The sequence below is a fragment of the Pseudophryne corroboree genome, chromosome 10 (genome assembly GCF_028390025.1).
Source record: "Pseudophryne corroboree isolate aPseCor3 chromosome 10, aPseCor3.hap2, whole genome shotgun sequence".
Lineage (NCBI taxonomy): Eukaryota > Metazoa > Chordata > Amphibia > Anura > Myobatrachidae > Pseudophryne > Pseudophryne corroboree.
In genome coordinates, this window is record NC_086453.1 from 53780070 (window position 1) to 53803354 (window position 23285).

Below are 23285 nucleotides of genomic sequence, written 5' to 3' on the forward strand. Positions count from 1 at the left end.
AAGTTGCTGTTTTCCTGTTTGATTATTTATGTACTCTGTAATTGGGCGCTGCGGAACCCTTGTGGCGCCATATAAATAAAGGATAATAATAATAATAATAATAATAATAATAATAATAATATACACAGCCTCCCCTCCCTTCTACAACCCCCTGGTACCGTACAGATAGCTGGAGTTGCTCTGGAGGGACTGCTCTTCACAGGCAGTGTGTCTGCAGGCAGGAAAATGGCGCTGAACGCTGCCGGGTCCGCTCTGAGAAGCTCCGCCCCCTTAATGGTGCTGCCCGTTCTTCCAAGATTATACTGACATGATTATTTTATGCTGGCTGAGATCCGAGGACCCCGACAGGCTTTCTGGTCAGTGTAGGGTTAAGGCACCGGCTCAGGGCGACCCACCATGTACTGCTGAGCCCCCGGAGCGCAGTCAGTACTGCGCTCCCTACCCTGTAGCCGCCATCTTCACATCGGCTCCCTGCTTGCCAGGGAGCCGATGACTCACTCGCCACACTTCAGCTCTGCAAGGGGGTGGCGGCATGCTGCCGGGGTGAGCGTTCCCCTGCGGCGGGGGGAAATCAATCCCCTCTGTAGCTCAGTGTCCAGTCAGCGGAGGCAGTGGCTCAGACCCCGCAGGGCGGACACTGCTCCCCCCCTCAGTCCCTCGATGCAGGGAGGCTGTTGCCAGCAGCCTCCCTGTAAAATAACAAACTCTAAAAAAACTTTTACTAAAGAAGCTCTGTAGAGTTCCCCTAGCTGTGACCAGCTCCTCCGGGCACATTTTCTAAACTGAGTCTGGTAGGAGGGGCATAGAGGGAGGAGCCAGCCCACACTGTTAAACTCTTAAAGTGCCAATGGCTCCTGGTAGACCCGTCTATACCCCATGGTACTAATATGGACACCAGCATCCTCTAGGACGTAAGAGAAAAGATAAAAAGAAACACAAGGGGGTCTATTCAATTCAACAATTTATGAATAGCGCCGGGAATTAGCTCCCGACGCTATTCAATTCAGCTGCTAGTTACCCGCAATTGTCGGGAATTCTTCTCTCATCCCCGGGGGATGAGAGAAGAAACCCGACAAGAGTGCTGCCTCGCGGCCGGCGCGAGGCTGATTCTGTCAGGAATCAGCCTCGCGCCGGGGAGTTAAGTCGGAGAATGCCCGTTCTCCCGACAATTCAACCTGTTTAGTCGGCGAGAACGGGCCATCGCCGACTTAACTGGAGCTGAATTGAATAGCGTCGGGAGCTAATTCCCGGCGCTATTCAACTGTCGGAGAATAGAATTGACCCCAAGGCTAGGTCGGAGAGTTTGCAGGTTTAGAGTCTCTGACAGTGATACCTCAGCGGTTACATTTCTCATATCATGGGTGGACCCAGCAGTAGTATCGTACAGCCAATAATAGCAGGATGATACAATGGTGGTCTTGATAATGGTCTGGCAGTGGACAGAAACGTTGACACAGAGTTGTATCCTATGGTGTCATGAATAATGGCATGAAAGCTGATCCACTTGTTTTCAGTACAGCTGAGGTGTCACATGGTGATGAAAAGAAAAAAAAAATTTCAGTAGGGATTGGTGGGTGCCCTACATCTGCATATATATCACACAGATGTGTCAATATACATCTTAGCTCAAAGCTTGTATGGCTAAGCCGCTAAGTCCGTGGCACACCAAATGGGGCTATTTGGCGTGCCACAGTATGATGCAGCCGTACAAGGCACACGGACTGCTGGGGCTGGCATTATATGACTTGTGTGTGCCCCTAAGACGCAAATCTGGGTAAAGCGGCAAAAGACAGTATTCCAAAACGAGCAGCCATGCCATTGCTCCCACCACCTATCATTATACTTAATCTGCAACTTCATACCAACCCCATCGCACCAAAAGCACCATCTAGTGTCCCCAGTACACGGTGAGTGACTGTGTGCAGCTGCGATGCAAAGTTTCGGAAAAGTACAAAGCACTACCCTTAGCAAAGCAGCTAAACGCACCAAGTGTATCATGCAAAACTGCTCTGTGAGCGGGGACACATCTAGACACAGTAGTGAGTGAAAATTCCACCAATACATTAACTCCCTAAGCCGACTAGAGCGGCATGCTATAACACGTTCACTGCCACTGCTGAATCTATAATCCCCCATAAATCAAAATATCATTGCAAGGTAATCCATTCTGCATCTCATGTAACATTGTATCACATACACAGAACCCATAGATAATCCCCTAGTTCTGGGCAAAGCTCTAAAAAGCACAAAGGTGACTGAACGAGAGATAAAATAATTCTGCACCAGCTTATGTAAGCCTTATCTAGATACCTGGGGGTAGATTTACTAGAGTGCAGGTTTACAGAGGTGGAGATGGTATCCACAGCAACCCCAATCTGATTTTTTTAGATTGTTCTAGATAAATGATAACCGATTGTTTGCTATGGGCAACAGCTACACTTCTATAATCCCACACTTTAGTAAATATACCCCCTGCACATGACAGTATCATTAGAAAAATGGGCACAACATGGGAAATTATTCATTACGGGATATGCCATCTCTTCTTAAAATTCTTACAATGGGCCAATCAGCTGCCAGGAGAAACAGGTTGGATTATTAATATCCTTACTTTCCGAATGTAACTGTTCTCCAGGTTGTACCAGCAACTTGCTCCAAGCCGCACTGGAAGTAGTGTGAGCAGACTTTAGAGGAAACCTCTGCATATAAGATTTCATTCCCGACACACCTCTTGCATGTATGCATAATGAGCACATGCCGGCAACACATCATCACTAGCGAGGTTGCAAAGCAAGCGTCACAGCATTCACAGAAGCATCAAGCCATCTTAGAATTCCACCTACAGGTCACTTTAAAGTTACACCCTCATGCAGCTTTCACCAACTCGCATTCCGGCTCTGCCTTTATTATTACGGTGTAGACATTATGCAGTTGTGCTGTCTATTTTTAATGTCATGAGAGCTGCAGTATATCCTTGGGCTATGGAAGTGAAAAGCTCTGCTGGGTTATTACAATGACACTGCTGAAAAGCACAGAAGGGAGACCGAAAGCTAAAGCACTGTATATAGCCCAGGTGGCAGGAGAGACTGTAAGCAAATACCCAATGTCATCTGTATGCGGACAACAATTTAAGGGCCCTGCACACTATGCGACCCGCCGCCGAGCTGCCCGACGGCAGATACAGCCGACGGGCGACCCGGCGGCGGTGGGGGGAGGGGAGGGCAGTGACGGGGGGAGTGAAGTTTCTTCACTCCCCCCGGCTTCATAGCAGTGCAGGCAAATATGGACGAGATCATCCTTATTGGCCTGCATGCACAAGCAACGGGGCACCAGCGATGAACGAGTGCGGGGCCGCGCATCCTTCATCGCTGGTGCCTCCACACTCAAAGATATGAACGGTATCTCGTTCATTAATGAACGAGATCGTTCATATCTTTCAGTAATATCGCCCAGTGTGTAGGGCCTCAGTCCTGCACACTGTGAAATTGTAGCAGAATGTCTAATCAAGGCTAAGGCAGTGTTTAGATAAATAGTAATAATAATAATAATAATTTCTAACTATTTAGAGGTCACTGCCAATACAAAAAGACCTACAGTAGCAGACAGAACGTCCTTGTTACTAGTATGCTCACTTAAAATAACCTAGAAGGTCAGATAATAAAGAAGTGCTCCGACTGCAGGCACACAGCAGCATAGCAATAATCTGCCGTTTCTCTGCAACAATTTGACAGAAAAACAACTTCTTGAGGGTTAAGTAAAATACATTATTTACTTTCCAGTTCATTCAATAATGGTTTATTTTCCTTACGTTCTGCATAAACACGAAACTAAACACGAAAAAAGTTTACATACTTCACCGTGATGTATCACCATAGGCTGAATGTGAGAACAGCACCGTTCATGCAGAAACCCATTCTGAAGTGGCTCCTAGCACACTGCCATATTTCTATGAAATTTCTGTCCCATAAACCTTAGGATCTGATTCTGATACTACTTATGGGTTGGAACAGCGAGTTGGGGGGGTATACTTTTTTTATTATTTATATTCTCCCGTTTATTTCAATGGGGCTGCTTTATGCTGGGATGAATGGGAAAACACTGTGCCACTGGGATGCAGTCAATTTATCTACAATCAAAATCCTGACGGTCAAAATACTGACAACCATTGACTTATGGTCAAAATACCGACATGTTCAAAATACCGACATTACATATTTCGACACGGTAAAAAAAATTCAACGCGAGTTTTTCATTGAAACCGACTTGTTTATACTTTACCATCCCAGTGGACGTGGAGGGGGAATATAATAGTGTGTCGAGCGCAGCGAGGAACCGCGCCCAAAGCATGGCGAGCGCAGCAAACCATGCGAGGGAAGGTGGTACACTTATACGGTGTCCATGTCGACCTAATTTTTTGGAAAAACTTGTGCCGACTTTTTGACGTGTCAACATTTTTAATGTCGGTATTTTGACTTGTCGACAATTTAAATATCGGTATTCCTACCTTGTTGGTATTTTGACCATCGCCCAATTGTTGTCGGTATATTGATTGTAGGTAAATCATACTGATCCGTGCCACTTAATGCCTGGATGTACTCACATAACACAGAGTATATTAACTGCAAAAGAGCTGGTATGCATTTTCACATAGAGCCCTGGTTATTATATTATGTTGTCTTCTGCTTGTTTATTCTATTAATACCATATTTAAATGGGTTTACCAGAATATGATCACAGGCAATGCATAGCCCTGGTGGAAATCATGTAAGCTCTCACGAGCAGGGCCCTCTGCCCCTCCTTCTCTTAGTTGACTAACTTCTTCTCCATACTCCCTACAATGGCACCAAACACTCGGTTTCTGTCACCCTGATGTAGCTATGTTATATACCATGTTCTTGCCCTACATTGTCTTGTACTGTAATTTGCTAGTACTTTGTCAGGCGCTACGGAACCATCGTGGCGCCATATAAAAGTATATCAATGATTTAACATTCTAGTACTTCTTTCATTTTTTTAGATTCTTCTTAACTCACACCTTAACAAACTATTTGTAGTAACCCTAATACAGGGTGTAACACGTTACTGTAAGTGCATTTACTGAATTTCCAATTCTTAATAGGCTTTGTCTAAATAATTGGTTTTATGTTTAGGGAAGGAGGGGGGGAAAAAAACTCTTTTGTTTACAGAAACAGTCATGATTGTACGAGCAATCCTGAATAACCTGTGCAGCACACGCCACTATATGTTGTGACGTAGAGGAATATATTTAGGATCCCCGCACTGGATAGAAGTCTGACTGTTTCCTAGTAACCATTACATAGCTTTAAATTATTTAAACGGATTAAAATATCGCAGTCCCTGCAGCTGCCCTTTAAAAATGGATGAAAAAGCCGGAGAATGAAACGGAAAAAAAAAAAAAAGTCTTAATTTAGTAGACGGGAAAAGAGTAAGTGCAGACTATATTTCTGTTACCCATACATGCCAATTAGCATGTACAACCTAAAACTGGCACTGTACAAAAGCATACCACCTTGCCCCACCGCAGTATAGATCTTTATGTATTTCTCTGTACAAAATCTGCTAGACCAGCCTTCATTTCTGTAATTAGTGTGTTCCAGTTATTTATATACACATGGATCACTGAGAAGCAGAATGGAAGCAACAAGGCAATATTCTCTAAACTGAGGAGATAAAGGAAATGAGTTGTACATACTGGGACGGGCAGCAACTTTACAGAAAGCACCGTCAGTACAGAACCACAGAGATGTTAATGTAGAACTGAAGGGTCCAACTGGTTAGTGCTGATAGAGCAGAGGGCCCAATGGGCTGTGTACAATTCCGATAGCGAGTGGACTGCGCACGACCGATTCTTTGCATGTGCAGAACGGTATCTGCGTCATGGCACGCAGTCCCCCCTGAGCCGCAGTCTGTGGGGGTGGGGAGTGGGAGCAGCATTCCCAAAAATCAGTGTGTGTCGCCCTTGTTTTCTGGGAGTGCAGAGGTGATGGTCTGCGCCTCCTGGCCTCGGCCACGGAGCTACAAGGGCCAATCTAAGTAATCTCTGGGTTACTCAGATGCTGATAGCTGCGATGGTGCTCCGATGCTGCATCTCAGGCCGCAGCACTCGTATATGTAATACCAGCAGGAGGCGTCTATATCCCTCAGGAAACTCCTGTGGCATTAGCGTATTTTCGCAGCAGCGATGGGAACTGCTTCCCTCTCTGAATCAGGCCACAGAATAGTATTGGATATTTTTTTCCGTACCTGCCTGGCTATGCCAACAAGCACGACAGTAGTTCCAATGAAACACACACCATTCCCACCATGATATATAAAATCAGTCTATTCTGCCAGCAAACTGCAGCTGCCTCTCTTATACTCAGGTATCGGGAGTTATAAAACGAAATCGAGAAATGCATAGGGGTCTATTCCTGAAGTAGTGAAAAGTGTGGAGAATGAGCCAGTGTAGAAGTTGCCCATGGCAACCAATCAGCATTGAAGTAACATTTATAATTTGCATATCATACAATTGTACGGAGCAGCTGATTGGTTGCCATGGGCAACTTCTCCACAGGCTCACTTCTCCACTCTTTTCACTGCTTCATGAATAGACCCCATAGTCTTTAAAATGAAAAAGGGAACATTTTATAATAAATATAAAAAAATGAATCAGGTGAAAATTCTTAAGCCGGCCACACAGTGTTATATCACAGTCCGTATAAGGCAACTGGCCTGATACCCCGGTGTATGGTCCCCGAAATAAATGCAATGCCAGATATTGATCCAATCTATAAGATTGGTATAAGGTACAGCAGAAAGTGCTATTGCCAATATGGCCACTATTGCCGTATGCCTGTGGTCATGTTCCAGCTACAGCAAAGCCAAAGGCAGTCCACCTGCGCGGCCCAGGGCTGAACACGCATGTCTAAACTGAACGATGACCTTGTCACCTGGATGTCAGCCAAAAGGTCAGCACGTGTGTAGCCAGGTTGCTTTATCTACCAACAAAAAAACTGTTTCTACAAATATAAACTCTACCCTGCTGTGCTAAAAAGCTGCACTACCTCCTAAATAATTGGATTTTAGTACCTACCGGTAAATCCTTTTCTCCTAGTCCGTAGAGGATGCTGGGGACTCCAAAAGGACCATGGGGTATAGACGGGATCCGCAGGAGCTTGGGCACACTGAAAAGACTTTTACTGGGTGTAAACTGGCTCCATCCTCTATGCCCCTCCTCCAGACCTCAGTTATAGGAACTGTGCCGAGGAGAGACGGACATTTTGAGGAAAAGATTTTTGTTCAAACTAAGGGCTAGAACATACCAGCCCACACCACAACATACCGTACAACTGGAGTAACAGTAAACCAGATAACAGTATGAATTTAACTACAGCAACAAGCTTAACCAACAAATACACAACCTGTGTGTAAACCAATGCAACTAATAAGAATACACTGCTAGTAACCGTCCGCACTGGGATCGGCGCCCAGCATCCTCTACGGACTAGGAGAAAAGGATTTACCGGTAGGTACTAAAATCCTATTTTCTGTTACGTCCTAGAGGATGCTGGGGACTCCAAAAGGACCATGGGGTCTATACCAAAGCTCCAACACGGGCGGGAGAGCGCGGACGACTCTGCAGCACCGATTGAGCAAACATGAGGTCCTCCTCAGCCAGGGTATCAAACTTGTAAAACTTAGCAAAGGTGTTTGAACCCGACCACGTAGCTGCTAGGCAAAAGCTGAAGTGCCGAAACCCCTCGGGCAGCCGCCCAAGATGAGCCCACTTTCCTTGTAGAATGGGCCTTTACTGACTTCGGCAACGGTAGCCCAGCCGTAGAATGAGCTTGCTGAATCGTACTACAAATCCAGCGTGCAATAGTCTGCTTCGAAGCAGGATGACCAATCTTGTTGGAAGCATACAGGATAAACAGCGCCTCTGTTTTCCTGGCCACCGCCGTTCTGGCGACGTAGATCTTCAAAGCTCTCACAACATCAAGAGACTTTGGAACTGCCACAGCATCTGTAGCCACAGGTACCACAATAGGTTGGTTAATGTGAAACGAAGAAACCACCTTCGGCAGAATTTTTTTTACGCATCCTCAATTCCGCTCTATCTGAATGGAAGATCAAGTACGGACTCTTGTGAGATAAGGCCGCCAACTCAGACACCCGCCTGGCAGATGCCAGAGCCAACAGCATGACCACCTTCCAAGTGAGAAATTTTAACTCAACCTTGCGCAGAGGTTCAAACCAGGAGGACATAAGAAACTGTAAGACCACGTCAAGATCCCATGGTGCCACCAGGGGCACAAATAGAGGATGGATATGCATCACTCCCTTCACAAAAGTCTGAACCTCAGGGAGAACAGCCAATTCCTTCTGAAAGAAGATAGATAAAGCCGAAATCTGCACCTTGATGGAACCCAATTTCAGGCCGGCATCGACGCCTGCCTGCAAAAAAATGGAGAAACCAACCTAAGTGAAATTCTTCCGCAGCAGCAGCTTTAGCCTCACACCAGGAAATATACTTTCTCCAAATACGGTGATAATGTTTCGCCGTAACTTCCTTCCTCGCCTTAAGGAGAGTGGGAATGACCTCCCCGGGAATACCTTTCCGAGCTAAGATCTGGTGCTCAACTTCCATGCCGTCAAACGCAGCCGCGGTAAGTCTGGAAACACGCATGGACCCTGCAGTAACAGGTCCTCTCTTAGAGGGAGTGGCCAAGGATCTTCCACAAGTAATTCCTGAAGATCTGGATACCAGGCCCTTCTTGGCCAATCTGGAACGACAAGAATCGCTTGCACTCTTGCTCGTCGAATGATTCCCAGTACCTTTGGAATGAGAGGAAGCGGAGGGAACACATACACCGACTGAAACACCCACGGGGTTACCAGGGCATCCACTGCACTGGCTTGGGGGTCCCTTGACCTGGAACAATACTTCGGAAGCTTCTTGTTGAGGTGAGACGCCATCATGTCGATCAGCGGAGTTCCCCAACGCTTCGTCACTTCTGCAAATACCTCTTGGTGAAGAGCCCACTCTCCCGGATGGAGATCGTGTTTGCTGAGGAAGTCTGCTTCCCAGTTTTCCACTCCCAGAAGGAAGACTGCTGACAGGGCGCTCACGTGCTGTTCCGCCCAGCAAAGGATTCTTGCGGTCTCCGCCATAGCCGCCCTGCTCCTTGTCCGCCTTGATGGTTTATATGCGCCACCGCTGTTATGTTGTCCGACTGTATCAGGACAGGCCGACCCTGAAGAAGGCTTCTTGCTTGTAGCAGGCCGTTGTAAACGGCTCTTAACTCGAGAACATTTATGTGGAGACAAGATTCCTGGAGCGACCATTTCCCCTGGAAATTCCTTCCCTGGGTGACTGTGCCCCAGCCTCAGAGACTCGCATCTGTTGTCAACAGGACCCAATCCAGGATACCGAATCGGCGCCCTCCTAGGAGGTGAGAACTCTGTAGCCACCACAGGAGAGAAATCCTGGCCCTGGGAGATAGACTTATATTCCGGTGCATGTGCAGGTCAGACCCGGACCACTTGCTCAGCAGATCCCACTGAAACACCCGGGCATGAAACCTGCCAAACGTAATGGCTTAGTACGCCGCAACCATATTCCCCAGAACCCGAGTACATTGATGAACCGACACACTTTTCGGCCTCAGAAGCTCCTTGTCCATCGTCTGCAGTTCCATGTACCGCAAACCTGAGAAAAGCTTGATGCGGAGGATATATTGGGACGTGTAAGTAGGCATCCTTTATGTCGACTGACGCCATAAAGTCCCCCCCATCTAGGCTGGAAATCACAGCTCGAAGAGATTCCATCTTGAACTTGAAAACCTTCAAGTATGGAATGAGGGACTTTAGTTCAGAATAGGTCTGACCGAACCGTCTGGTTTCAGTACCACAAAGAGGCTCGAGTAGAACCCCTTCCCCCGTTGGGACGGGGGAACGGGAACAATGACCCTCTGTTGACACAACTTTTGTATTGCTGCCTTCACCACCTCCCTGTCCGGAAGAGACACTGGTAAGGTCGAAATGAAAAACCGGTGAGGGGGCACCTCCTGAAACTCCAGCTTTTATCCCTGAGATACTATATCTAGGACCCAAGGGTCCAGGCCTGATTGAACCCAGACCTGACTGAAGATCCACAGACGGCCCCCCATCGGTCCGGACTCCCCCAGGGAAGCCCCAGCGTCATGCGGTGGACTTGGTAGAGGCAGGGGAGGACTTTTGGTTCTTGGTGTCTGATACTGCAGGCGACTTTCTACCCCTTCCTCTACCCTTTGAAGCGAGGAAGGACGAACCTTTTCCACGCTTGTATTTATTGGGACGAAAGGACTGCATCTGCTGATGTGGTGCCTTTTTCTGTTGTGTGGGAACATAAGGAAGAAAAGATGACTTACCCGCAGTCGCGGTAGACACCAGATCAGCCAAGCCGTCACCAAACAAGACATTACCTTTGAAGGGGAGAGCTTCCATAGCTCTCTTGGGAGTCGGCATCAGCATTCCATTGATGAATCCACAGCGCTCTCCTGGCCGAGATCGCCATGGCATTGGCCCTTGATCCCAAGAGACCAACATCGCTCGCCGCATCTTTCAGGTAATCTGCAGCGTCCTTGATATAAGCAAGAGTTAAAAGAACAGTATCTTTATCAAGCGTATCCATATCAACAGCTAAATTCTCAGCCCATTTAGCAATACTCACCCATACCGACGCCACAGCAGGTCTGAGCAATGCACCCGTATTAGCGAAAATGGCCTTCAGAGACGTCTCCAGCTTGCGATCCGCCAGATCCTTGAGAGCTGCCGTGTCAGGAGACGGAAGCGCCACCTTCTTAGACAACCGGGATAGAGCCTTGTCGACATTTGGAGATGACTCCCATTTTTCCCCTGTCATCAGAGGGGAAAGGATACGCCATGTAAATTCTCTGGGGAATCTGCCACCTCTTATCCGGCGACTCCCAAGCCTTTTCGCAAAGAGTATTCATTTCATGAGAGGGGGGGAAACTTAACCTCAGGTTTTTTCCCTTTGAACAAGCAAATCCGTGTTTCCTGCACCGCAGGCTCATCAGAAATGTGTAAAACATCTTTTATAGCCACAATCATGTACTGAATAACTAACCGTGGATGTAAAGCAGCCTCAGTGAAATCGACCTCGGAGTCAGAATCCGTGTCGGTATCAGTATCTACCACTTGGGTAAACGGCCGCTTTTGCGACCCCGATGGGGTCTGCACCCGAGACTAAGCGTCCCCCATGGATTTCCTCCACACCTGTGTCTGCGACTCCGATTTATCTAACCTTTTTGACAAAGAGGCCATATTTGTATTAAGTGTACTTAACAATGTGAGTTAATCAGGTGTCGGCTGCGCCGACAGAGCCAATTCCAGACCCGCATCTGCTCCCCCAGCAACCTCCTCCGGGGAATAACATTCAGCTTCAGACATGCCGACACTGAGTATCGACACACTGACACACACACACAATGCCTCAGCTAGGGGACAGGCCCACAAGGAAGCCTGGATAGAGAAACACGGAGGGAGTATGCCAGCTCACACCCCAGTGCCCATATATCCCACCAAAGAATATATGTAAATAGCGCTGCTTCAAGAACAATAATTATGCACCACAAAAGTGTCTCATGCAGCCGCGTGTATGAGGGAAAATGGTGCTGGTGAGCCGTGCGGCTAAGCTCTGCCCCTTCCCGGCGCGCTTCAGCCCGCTCAAATTAGAAAATTGAAAATGCCGGCGGGGGTATGAAAAACGGTGCAGAGGCACCGAAAAGCCTTCTGCCGGCTTCCCAGACCTCAGTAACTGCTGCACAGGGCGCCCCCCCAGCGCCCTGCACCCTGTGAGTGCAGTTGGTGAAGAGTGTGGGAGCATGGAGCGCAGCGCTACCGCTGCGCTGTACCTCGTTACTGAAGTCTTCTGCTGTCACTGAAGTCTTCTGCCTTCTGCATACTCACCCGGCTTCTTTCTTCTGGCTTCTGTGAGGGGGGTGACGGCGCGGCTCCGGGAACAAGCAGCTAGGCGCACCAAGTGATCGAACCCTCTGGAGCTAATGGTGTCCAGTAGCCTAAGAAGCAGAGCCCTTAAACTAAGTAGAAGTAGGTCTGACTTCTCTCCCCTCAGTCCCACGATGCAGGGAGCTTGTAGCCAGCAGGTCTCCCTGAAAATAAAAAACCTAACAAAGTCTTTTCTAGAGAAACTCAGGAGAGCTCCCCTAGTGAGTGTCCAGTCTGGGGTCTGGAGGAGGGGCATAGAGGGAGGAGCCAGTTCAGACCCAGTAAAAGTATTTTCAGTGTGCCCAAGCTCCTGCGGATCCTGTCTATACCCCATGGTCCTTTTGGAGTCCCCAGCATCCTCTAGGATGTAAGAGAAAAAGGATTTTACATAGGTGCCCGTCCTCGTCAACGGAGCTATTATGTCAATGGTGGGCACGGATTAAATCGTTCATATATTTCAATATGGATGCATCAACGATGAGCAATCGTTCATCGTTGATACATGCCAGTCAATTTGGACGATATACATGTATGTACTCTCTACTCTCCTATCGTCCATATTGACCATCGATATCGTCCAGTGTGTAGTAAAAATCGACCATCGATATTATCGATGGTCGATTTTTACTACACACTGGACGATATCGAAAACATTGTCCAGTGTGTAGGTTCTTTTAGTCAAAGCACTAGCATTCCAAGGTCCAGACCAGCAGCAGCAGGTAGTGAAATCAGTAAGATTATACAGGGGAGTGCAGGAATGTCTGCAAATTGTTCAGATTCTGGTGGGGAACAGTCATCCTTCCTTAGTCAGACAGGTGTCCCAAATGCAGGGACAGTCTGGAGTTGGTTGATTCTATTTCGGAGTGGGAGAAGGGACCTTCTGACGTATCTAGGGGAGGAGACACGTCACCAGGGGGAGGAGCTACGTGCGAACAGGGTACCGAAAAGTACCCTCGCGGGCTCGCTTCGCTCGCCACGCTTCGCTCGCCACGCTTCGGGCTCGGTGGCTCGCCACCTGATTACTAAAGGGAATAGTTGGTGGCGTGGATAGTAGAGCAACTGTCCCGCTGGCCTAGCTCCTCCCCCTTGTGTCGTAACTCCTCCCCCTTACGGAAAAGGTCCCTTAGCCCACTTGATTCTAGCATCTACCGTCTGGAGTTTTCTTAGATGCAGGCCTAAAATATTCTTTGACAGCACCGTCAAATGTGAGTCTATGAATGTATAATTTCTGCCAGTAGCGTCCACAAAAAATGCTCACTGTACGCTGTCCCAATTTCAGGTTGAGTCACTGACTAGGATCAATAAAGCAGTTTCTATTAATATCAATGAACGATACCAATAATTTTAAATCTATCAAAGAATTTACTTTTAATAAATACAGCATATTAAAAATCTATTTGGAAACAGAACATTAATTAATCTCCATGTCAGGTAAAGCTGAGCTGACTGAACTGATCTAAAACACTTTTACACACATAAATATATGTCTCTGACATGGGAGTTAACAAAAAAATAAAAAGTGAATAATTTGGGTATGGTTAAACTTTTACACAACACACAAATGAATATACAAAATAAAGCTTGCTACCAGAAACGGTATGTAGTAATTCAACCACTTCCTCTTATCACTCTACAGATACTATACATGGGCCAAGGAACCCCAGATCCACACATTGCTCTCCTGTGTTATTTATTTCCCAAACACAAAAAAGTAACTTGAAAAAAACAACAACATTGTATTCTGTGCTATATTATACAACTATTCAGTCAGTGAGGAGTTCTGTGACCGCAGAGGCAGCAGGCTGCCACCTAAGTGCTTATTACACATGTAACAAAAAGTTCAATGACTTCTAAACTCTACCTCTGTCATTCACAATGGGGTGCATCATTCTTTATACTGTAACTCCCAGGGTATCCTAATTCATTTGCAGATTATAGACGGACATCAGAACTCACCTCTTACACATAACTATACAGGCATTTACACTTTAATTACCATCACCTATGTATTGTGCAGTATTTCGGAACAATTTTGTCACATCCCTTGGCTCCAGATATAACCGTTTGCTTTGTAGCTATGCTGTGCTTTCCACCAAAATATATATATATATATATATATATATATATATAATGCAACCTATACCATGACACCATCTGTAACCGTGGCCCATGTATAAATCAGATGTACTTGTCACTGCTGTCAAACAGCCAAATGCAGGAAAGCAAAAGGTGTCTTAATCTAGCCATGCACAAATATACAGCAAAATAAATTATATCCCACTATTAGGAGGCAAAGAAAGTATATGATTCCAATAGAGATATATATATATATATATATATATATATATATATACCCTATCACCTGCCCACAAATAACCTACATCCTACCAATAAGTGGATACATAATACATACAGCAGATACAATATGATCATATTAAAGACACATTGATGCAATACTGTATATACAAAGAGTGGAAGCCAGTGACACAATATTAAATTCCCAACCCTACAATAGGAGCCTGCTGTCACTTCTGCAGTCACTGCCACGTCAGTGCCCCAACATACAGTAATCCATGGTAATAATAAATAACATAAAATGCCAATCCCCAGCCTAGTGTGCCCATACACAGAGTGCCCCTCTCCCTGACAATGACTGATGAAGTGTACCCTGATACTACAGCAGCAGCAGCATGCCTCCTGTGGGGGAGTCGGCTGTGAGTGACAGGAGACCAGCTGTGTGCCCGGTGGCCGGGTGTTCTCTGTACAGTGACAGACCACATCCAGCGAAAGAGTACATACCGGGTATGCAGTATAAAGAGCAGTTTCTCTTAGCACAGGTCCCACCAGCAGCTTCACATGCAGCAATAATCTCATAAGATCCACACAACACACGTGTATTGGCAGAGCGGACTCACAGCCTAGGTTTACTGAGCAACGCTACCATTCATGTCTCCAGTGCAGGATCCATTTTGGTAGAGACAATTGCATAAGGGTGCATATGAATTATGGTCTTCGGGAATATGGCTGCCGCCCGACGATTGCATCAGCCAGATCTTATTGGAGCAGCAAGTTACTCACCTCAAACACGCTGCTGCTGCCAGCACTAACACTGACTGAGGCCATTCATCACTCTTGTTTCAGATGCCTTTCTATAGCCACTGTCACTGTGTCATTCTCTTTCAGTCCTAAGCATTTTTCTTGTTTTCTCCCCCTGTAAATGTGAAATTGCGGTTTCTCAGATCACATGCAATGGTTAAACAAATGAGATTGCAATGCATTCAGTAAAAGGCTGCTTTGTAGAATCGTTGTATGCTGGTATGGCTTGTTGGGTTGTTACACAGACAGGTGGCGTTGAGAATGGGGATCAGTGACTTGCGCACTGAGGGTCTGACACAGAGTTGGACGCAAACCCAATTTTGTTGCAGTTGAGCGATTATCTTCTGTATGCGCATGCGTCTAAGTTGCCCTGCGCACTGTGCCACAATGGCCTGTGCGATGGCGGTCACAGTGAGGATTAGATGGCGGTCACAGTGAGGATAAATATTCTTTTGACAGAGAGCGTTTGCGGTTAGTGGCGGCAAAAGCGCAGGCATGTCGCAACTGTTATGGGGTCATGTTTGATGCTGCGACTGCGATCCCGTAGCAATGTTTCCATCGCCTTACTTCCTGCAGCCACACTGCGCAACCATAGGCTACTCGGTAATCGTCTGATCTGCGATGGACGCTGAGTCTTTGTACGCAGCCACTGGGATTTGCAAAGCCACTCGTGGGCGTCTCAAAACAAATCCAGATGACAGTGACATTTGCATACACTGCTCTGCATAGCAGAGAAAGTGGTGAAAAGATGCAGAACCTGAGATGCAGCAATGCTAACCATTATGCCAACTGTGCTGCACGCATGATCCTCCAGTATGTTCAGGGAGTAAAACTGTACCGCTAATGAAATAAAACAAAGCTACACCAAAATGGAGGTGCATCTGTAGTTTAATGCGCTAAGCGGTGGGACCAACAGCGCGCTCCCCCCTTCCCAGCGGCTTACACCGTAGAATTGGAGGTGGGACAGCCCAGGATTCTTATGTGATAGCCTGTGAGTTGCAGGATCTGGCTTAATTTTGGAGTCAATTTAACCTGTAGATTTAAATTTTAAAGTGACAATAGTTTAAAAAGCAAAACCAACCTGCTGTGCATTGCTTGCATAAACCTCATAATACAAGTAAAATGGAAACAAAAGATACAAAGTTATATATACATTTGTGAGAATGTAAAGGTGGGTACACACTGGAAGATATATCTGCCGATCAATTGATCGGCAGATATATCTATGGACGGATCGGGCAGTGTGTTGAGCATACACACTGGGCAATCCGTCGGGGACTGACGTCATGAACCGGGCGGTTGTGTACACACGCCCGCCCAGTTCAGCAGTCAATCATTGCCTGCGGCCGCAGCATGTGTACGATATATTGGCCTTCGGCTGTGCTGCGGGGCCGACGCGATACGTCTGTGAACGACAGAGTTCACAGACGTATCGGCCATACACACTGGCAGTCGGACCCGCGATATATCGGCTGTTCAAGGCAACGGCCGATATATCGGCCAGTGTGTACGTGCCTTAAGCCCACATTATACTGGGTTTTTTTTTTGTCCCAGTAAACATTTTTCTTTATATTTTTGCTAATATACAGTAATATGTTCAATGAAATCCTTGCACCTGAAATATTTGATCGATACCACGGCCCTCTTTGTTTAAACTGTATAACTGCTATATTTTAACTTATTCTGTGTGTGATTATAATAAAATGACATTATAATCATGTACAGTGGTCAGGTTGGGATGTACTGTAGTCATTTGTTCGGCCCATTCAATGGCGACATCCATAATGTTGACACTACAATGTTGACAGTTATGAAGTTGACATTGTTAAAATGTTGACAAGCAACATGTCGACATTCTCAGAATGTCGACATGTGAAATGTCAATATTAGGGTTAGGCTGTGGGCAGGAGGAATAGGCACTAGGAGGAGCACTGGCATATTTATAATGGGTGCAGTGTGTGCGGTGCACCTGGGGGTCCAGGGGGGCCCACACTGCACACCCTGCACCCATTAATTTAACTACTTACCCTCTGGCGTTCAGCGGTGCAGCAGCAGTGCACAGCGCCATTTTCCTGGTGATTCACGCATGTGCAGTAGGAAAATCACTGGGAAAATGTCTGCCACGCCAGGTTCTGGGACAGTGCTAGGATCCCCTAGGGACTCTAGTGCCCAGAGCTGTACAGCGCTACCGGCTAGAGAGAAGGGGGCCCAGACGGAGGCTGCACACGGGTCTCCTCCTCTCTAGAAAGGCCCCTGCGAAGGAGTTTAGGTTACAATGCAGGAGGGAGATAGTATTAGGCATTAGAGGAAGGGGTATTATTATTATTATTATTATCCTTTATTTACAGAGTACATAAATAATCAAACAGGAAAACAGCAACTTACAGTTGATGACAGTATAGGACAAGTACAGGGTAAATAAACATAGTTACATCAGCAGATGACACTGGAATAAGTATCAGGTGGCAGAAGACTGCTGGATGTGGTACAGTTGAAGATTATTAAAGTAAGACAACGGATAAGCACATGAGGGAAGAGGGCCCTGCTCGCGAGAGCTTACAATCTAAAGGTGAGGGGTAGACAGACAGGGGTGACACAGGTGGGGTACATAGAGAACGTGGAACAGAGGGTTAGGATGAGATTTGGCTGGGTTTGGTGAAGAAGTGGGTCTTGAGAGCCCGTTTGAAGTTTTGTAGAGAGGTGGAGAGTCTGAGGGGGAGAGGTAGGGAATTCCAGAGAAGTGGTGCAGCACCTGAAAAATCTTGGAGGTAGGAGTGGGAGGAAGTAATCCGTAGGCAGGAGAGTCGGCGTGCATTAGCAGAGCGAAGAGGACGGGTGGGAGAGTAAAGGGAGATAAGGTCAGAGATGTAGATGGGAGAGGAGTGGGTGAGGGCTCTGTAAGCGAGTGTGAGAAGTTTGAAATGGATTCTGAAAGGGAAGGGGAGCCAGTGAAGGTCTTGGAGAGAGGAGAGGTAGACGTAGTGCGTTTGGTAAGGAAGATGAGCCGGGCAGCAGCATTGAGGATAGACTGGAGTGGAGAGAGGTATTTGTCAGGGAGGCCAGTTAGGAGGAGATTACAGTAGTCCAGTCTGGAGATGACCAGTGAGTGGATAAGGGTCTTAGTAGCATCCTGGGTCAGAAAGGGTCTGATCCTGGAAATAAGGATAGGGGAATAATACCAGAACGCTGAGATCTGGCCCGGAAATGATGATCACATGACCATCTGGACCCATAAGTCTCATCGGATCCGGAGCCGACAAGTCATTGCTGGGACCACCAGGGATGATATATCAGAATTCTAAAATGTCAAAATTTCATCACTATCATCATGATGAATGTCAACATAGGGAGGAATTCAATTAGCCACGATGTTTTCTCGTGGCTAATTGATTACTTCCCCCCCACCACCACCATCCCCACACACACCCACACACCCAGCCTATACAATTATCCCCGATAAGCCTCAGGCAGGAGAAAAAATTCCCTGAAAACAGATGCGTCTTCAGCCGGAAACTGGGCTGTTTCTACCGAAAACACACAGGTCTCACTGAACCTCTGTGTTTTCTGGAGAGAGTGTATTTTTTTGCGGGTGGCCAAATTGGAGAGCCCCCCCAAAAAATACAGGATAAACACTGAGAAACATTGTGAAAAACACTCCCGATTAACTCTCTCTTAATTGAATTCCCCCCATAGTCAATGTTGAAATTATGATCATGCTGACATTCTCATGTCAACAGTCATATCATTTAATTTAGAGTGTTTAACCACTCCAACTCCTGGCGCAAATATTGTATTAAGTTAAATTAATTAATTACACATCAGCTGCAAATACTGAGGGATCGCTAACTCCCCCAAACAACTAGACACAAAATATAAACAAAATGTGTATTTGCGCTTGGTGTATAATTAGTAATAGGATAAAAAGATAAAAATGTCAAAAGATAAATGCACAGGTGTCTGCTTGAATCAAAATCAACACACGTGGAACTTGCTGATATAATTAAAAATAAACAAATTTATTAACATACACAATTAAAACCCATCTATAAAGGGAAGCTCAGACACATTCATATGTATTCAGATTACTTTGCCACTTTGTAAAAGAACTTGAAACACTGTAGCTTGTGAATTGCCACAGAGACCTGTATGGTCTAATTCAGGCATTCCCAACCACGGTCCTCAAGGCACACTAACAGTGCAGGTTTTAGTGATATCCAGGCTTGAGCACAGGTGATTTAATTAGTAGGTCAGTAATTTTGATTTAACCATCTGTGCTGCAGCCTGGATATCACTAAAACCTGCACTGTTGGTGTGCCTTGAGGACCGTGGTTGGGAATGCCTGGTCTAATTGAATCAATTTAACGGATTGCAATAGTTACTTCAGCCTTTAGAAATTGGTTAATGCTCCCGTCCTCTATGCTACTGGCGTCCCAGTGCAGAGGTAATGCTGCTGGTAATAATTACCCGACCTGCGGGAAGGTTCAGTCTCGCAGCACAGGAGAAACCGGGGAATCTTCTCAGCGTCCGCCGCCGGCACTATCACGGTGCAGATGTCACTGTCCTGGCGGGCGAGTGCGGATGCTGCAGGGGTATGCTGACCTGACGTCCCGGTAGAAGAGATCCAAGGCTGAATTCAAATCAACCGCTGCATGCGGAAACGGCAAATAGCAATCAGTACGTGTGCAGACTGAGCAGGGAAGATGACGTCATCTTCCCTGCTCAGTCTGCACACGTACTGATTGCTATTTGCCGTTTCCGCATGCAGCGGTTGATTTGAATTCAGCCTTGGATCTCTTCTACCGGGACGTCAGGTCAGCATACCCCTGCAGCATCCGCACTCGCCCGCCAGGACAGTGACATCTGCACCGTGATAGTGCCGGCGGCGGACGCTGAGAAGATTCCCCGGTTTCTCCTGTGCTGCGAGACTGAACCTTCCCGCAGGTCGGGTAATTATTACCAGCAGCATTACCTCTGCACTGGGACGCCAGTAGCATAGAGGACGGGAGCATTAACCAATTTCTAAAGGCTGAAGTAACTATTGCAATCCGTTAAATTGATTCAATTAGACCATACAGGTCTCTGTGGCAATTCACAAGCTACAGTGTTTCAAGTTCTTTTACAAAGTGGCAAAGTAATCTGAATACATATGAATGTGTCTGAGCTTCCCTTTATAGATGGGTTTTAATTGTGTATGTTAATAAATTTGTTTATTTTTAATTATATCAGCAAGTTCCACGTGTGTTGATTTTGATTCAAGCAGACACCTGTGCATTTATCTTTTGACATTTTTATCTTTTTATCCTATTACAAATTATACACCAAGCGCAAATACACATTTTGTTTATATTTTATAACAGTCATATCATACCTCGGGTATGGTAATGTTTTCAGTATTGCCATTTATTATACACAGAAATGGAGAGCGGTCTGGGATGTATGAAATATATTCATACTGTACTTACAATTCCGTGCAATTTTATAAAACAAATTGGTAATAGATAGGAGGTATTCTATGTGACTTCCAAAATTGGGAAAAATTATAGCAAAAGTAGTTATTAAACCTATGCTTATACTAGATGGGGTCAGGGGTCTGCGGCATACGTAGTTTTTATTATTTGCAATATAAATATCTTTGCAAAATGCATTCATTCTTTCAAGTCCGACATAGAACAGTAGTGACCTTAAAGTTTGCTAGAACATTTGCTTATCGCTTAACGCAGATCACAGTTCAAGCAGAGGCATTATTCTGTTTGCTTTTAGTGCCAGAACAACAAATAAAACATGCCATAGTAAGTAATGCTACCGTCCAGGGGCGGATCCAGGAAAAAATGACAGGGGGGGCACCTTGTGCATGCCGAAGGCGTGCGGTCCCATGAAGGTGCGTGCGGCCTCACAACAAGGGCATGACCTAGCAACAAGGGTCATAGCCTCAAAGGGAACATCGTATTCGTAAGACGGGAAGAGGGTGACACTTTGGAGAGGCAGCGGGTGACAGGAGAGAGAGGGTGATGGGTTTATAGTGACGCAGGGGAGAGGCAGTGGATGAAGGAAACATAGTGGGAGACGGAGAGGCAGTGGGTGACAGAGAGAGGGTGACAGTGAGAGGCAGAGTGGGTAACACCGGGGAAAGGGTGACGAGAAAAAGTGGGTGATGCCAGGGGGAGGTGACAGTGGGTAACAAGGAGAGGGGGTCAGGGAGAGGCAGTGGGTACCTAAGGTCTCTGTAGGAGTAGGAGGGAGTAGTGAGACATTTGTAGTGAGGTTTACACAGGCATGAAGGGAAAGATTCACTGGGGAAATAAACATTATACACACGGTATGAGCCGAAATTCACATTATAGCACATAGTATGAGACAAAATTCACATTATAGCACACGGTATGAGCCGAAATTCACATTATATTATATGGTATGAGCCGAAATTCACATTATACCACACAGTATGAGCCTAAATTCACATTATACCACACGGTATGAGCTGAAATTCACATTATAGCACACAGTATGAGACGAAATTCACATTTTAGCACACAGTATGAGCCTAGATTCACATTATACTACACAGTATGAGCCTAAATTCACGTTATACCACACGGTATGAGCTGAAATTCACATTATAGCACACGGTATGAGCTGAAATTCACATTATAGCACACAATATGAGCCAAGATTCACTTTATACCACACGGTTTGAGCCGAAATTCACATTATAGCACACAGTATGAAACGAAATTCACATTATAGCACACAGTATGAGACGAAATTCACATTATAGCACACAGTATGAGACGAAATTCACATTATAGCACACGGTATGAGCTGATATTCACATTATAGCACACGGTATGAGCCAAAATTCACATTATGCCACAAGGTATGCATACACATATACTGTTTTTCCTTAATACAAACAGTATATGTTTCCAAGCAACATATACTGTTTATACCTAAAGATGAACTGACCTCCTCTGCGAGCTTCAGATGGCGGCAATGGGGAGGCAGGGAGCGGGCCACCCACTCAGATGGGTCTCCTCTGCTCTATGCTCCACGCGGTAGTGGCGACTGGCGAGCGTCCTGCCCCAGCAGGGCCGGATTAAGGTTTGAGGGGGCCCTTGGACAACAAACTTGTAGGGGTCCCTATTAACATAATTGTGTTACAAAAAAGTGTATATATATATATATATATATATATATATATATATACACATACACACACACTGTGGAATCTACTGTATGTATAAATTTATTTTCATAGAGAGAAGGGGGATCAGAGAGAAGGGGGTTTGGGGTAGGGATCACAGTAAAGGAGGTTTGGGACAGCAAAGAGAAGGGCGTTTGGGACAGCACAGAGAAGGGGAATTAGGGTAGGGATCACAGAGAAGGGCGTTTGGGACAGCACAGAGAAGGGGAATTAGTGTAGGGATCACAGAGAAGGGGATTTAGGACATTACAGAGAAGGGGGTTTAGGGTAGGGATCACAGAGAAGGGGTTTTGGGACAGCACAGAGAAGGGGATTTAGGACAGTACAGAAAAGGGGGTTTAGGGTAGGGATCACAGAGAAGGGGTTTTGGGACAGGGATCACAGAGAGCCTTACTCTAAAGGACACCCATCTTGTGGCCAACAGCTCAGATTTCCCACTCCAGCAGCCTGAGAGCGCCGGGAGGTGCGGTGTGCTGTGGACCAGTGTCCTCTGCGTTCCTTGCCTTGATTGGCCGCAGCTGCTGGGGAGGGGGCGGGGACTGTTGGGAGAACATTAACTGGAGGCTGGATCGCAGGCAGCAAAATGCTGTCCTACCCTCCATTAATATAGGATTTGTGGGGGCCCAGCACAGTTTGTACATATTGTAATGAACGGCATGATGCTCTGCCGCTCATTACATATGCACGAACACACAAGAACGAGCCGCGACGCGTACCGCTGCAGGCAGCAGTGATACAGCGACGCCGGCTCTATCGTGGCCAGAGCACCCTCTGCGACTCCGAGTGGAGGAGAGAAGGGGAAAGCCTCTTCTCTCCTCGGAGTCTTCTGGCTTTACTACAGCCGGCTGCAGCGCAATGTAATGAGACAGTCTGACTCATTAGTGCTGCTGCCGCCGCTGCTACGAGACCCTTCATCGCGGCGGGCGCCGTCTGCGCCGCCACTTCTTTTTAAATGGGACTGCTGTGTTGTCGTTTGTTT

At 46.4% G+C, this 23285-nt stretch overlaps 1 protein-coding gene across 2 annotated transcripts in view; it reads right to left on the minus strand.

Moving 5' to 3' along the window:
• LOC134965966 (sodium-dependent neutral amino acid transporter B(0)AT2-like) overlaps positions 1 to 14948 on the minus strand; it is a 100449-nt gene extending 85501 nt beyond the window's left edge. The window contains exon 1 of one of the 2 annotated variants that reach the window (XM_063942402.1): positions 14809 to 14948. The gene's annotated coding sequence lies outside the window, so the exon portion shown is untranslated. Of the gene's footprint in view, positions 1 to 14676; positions 14781 to 14808 lie in introns of those variants that run through there. The other variant, XM_063942403.1, reaches the window with a different exon arrangement.
• Between the last annotated feature and the right edge of the window lie 8337 nt (positions 14949 to 23285).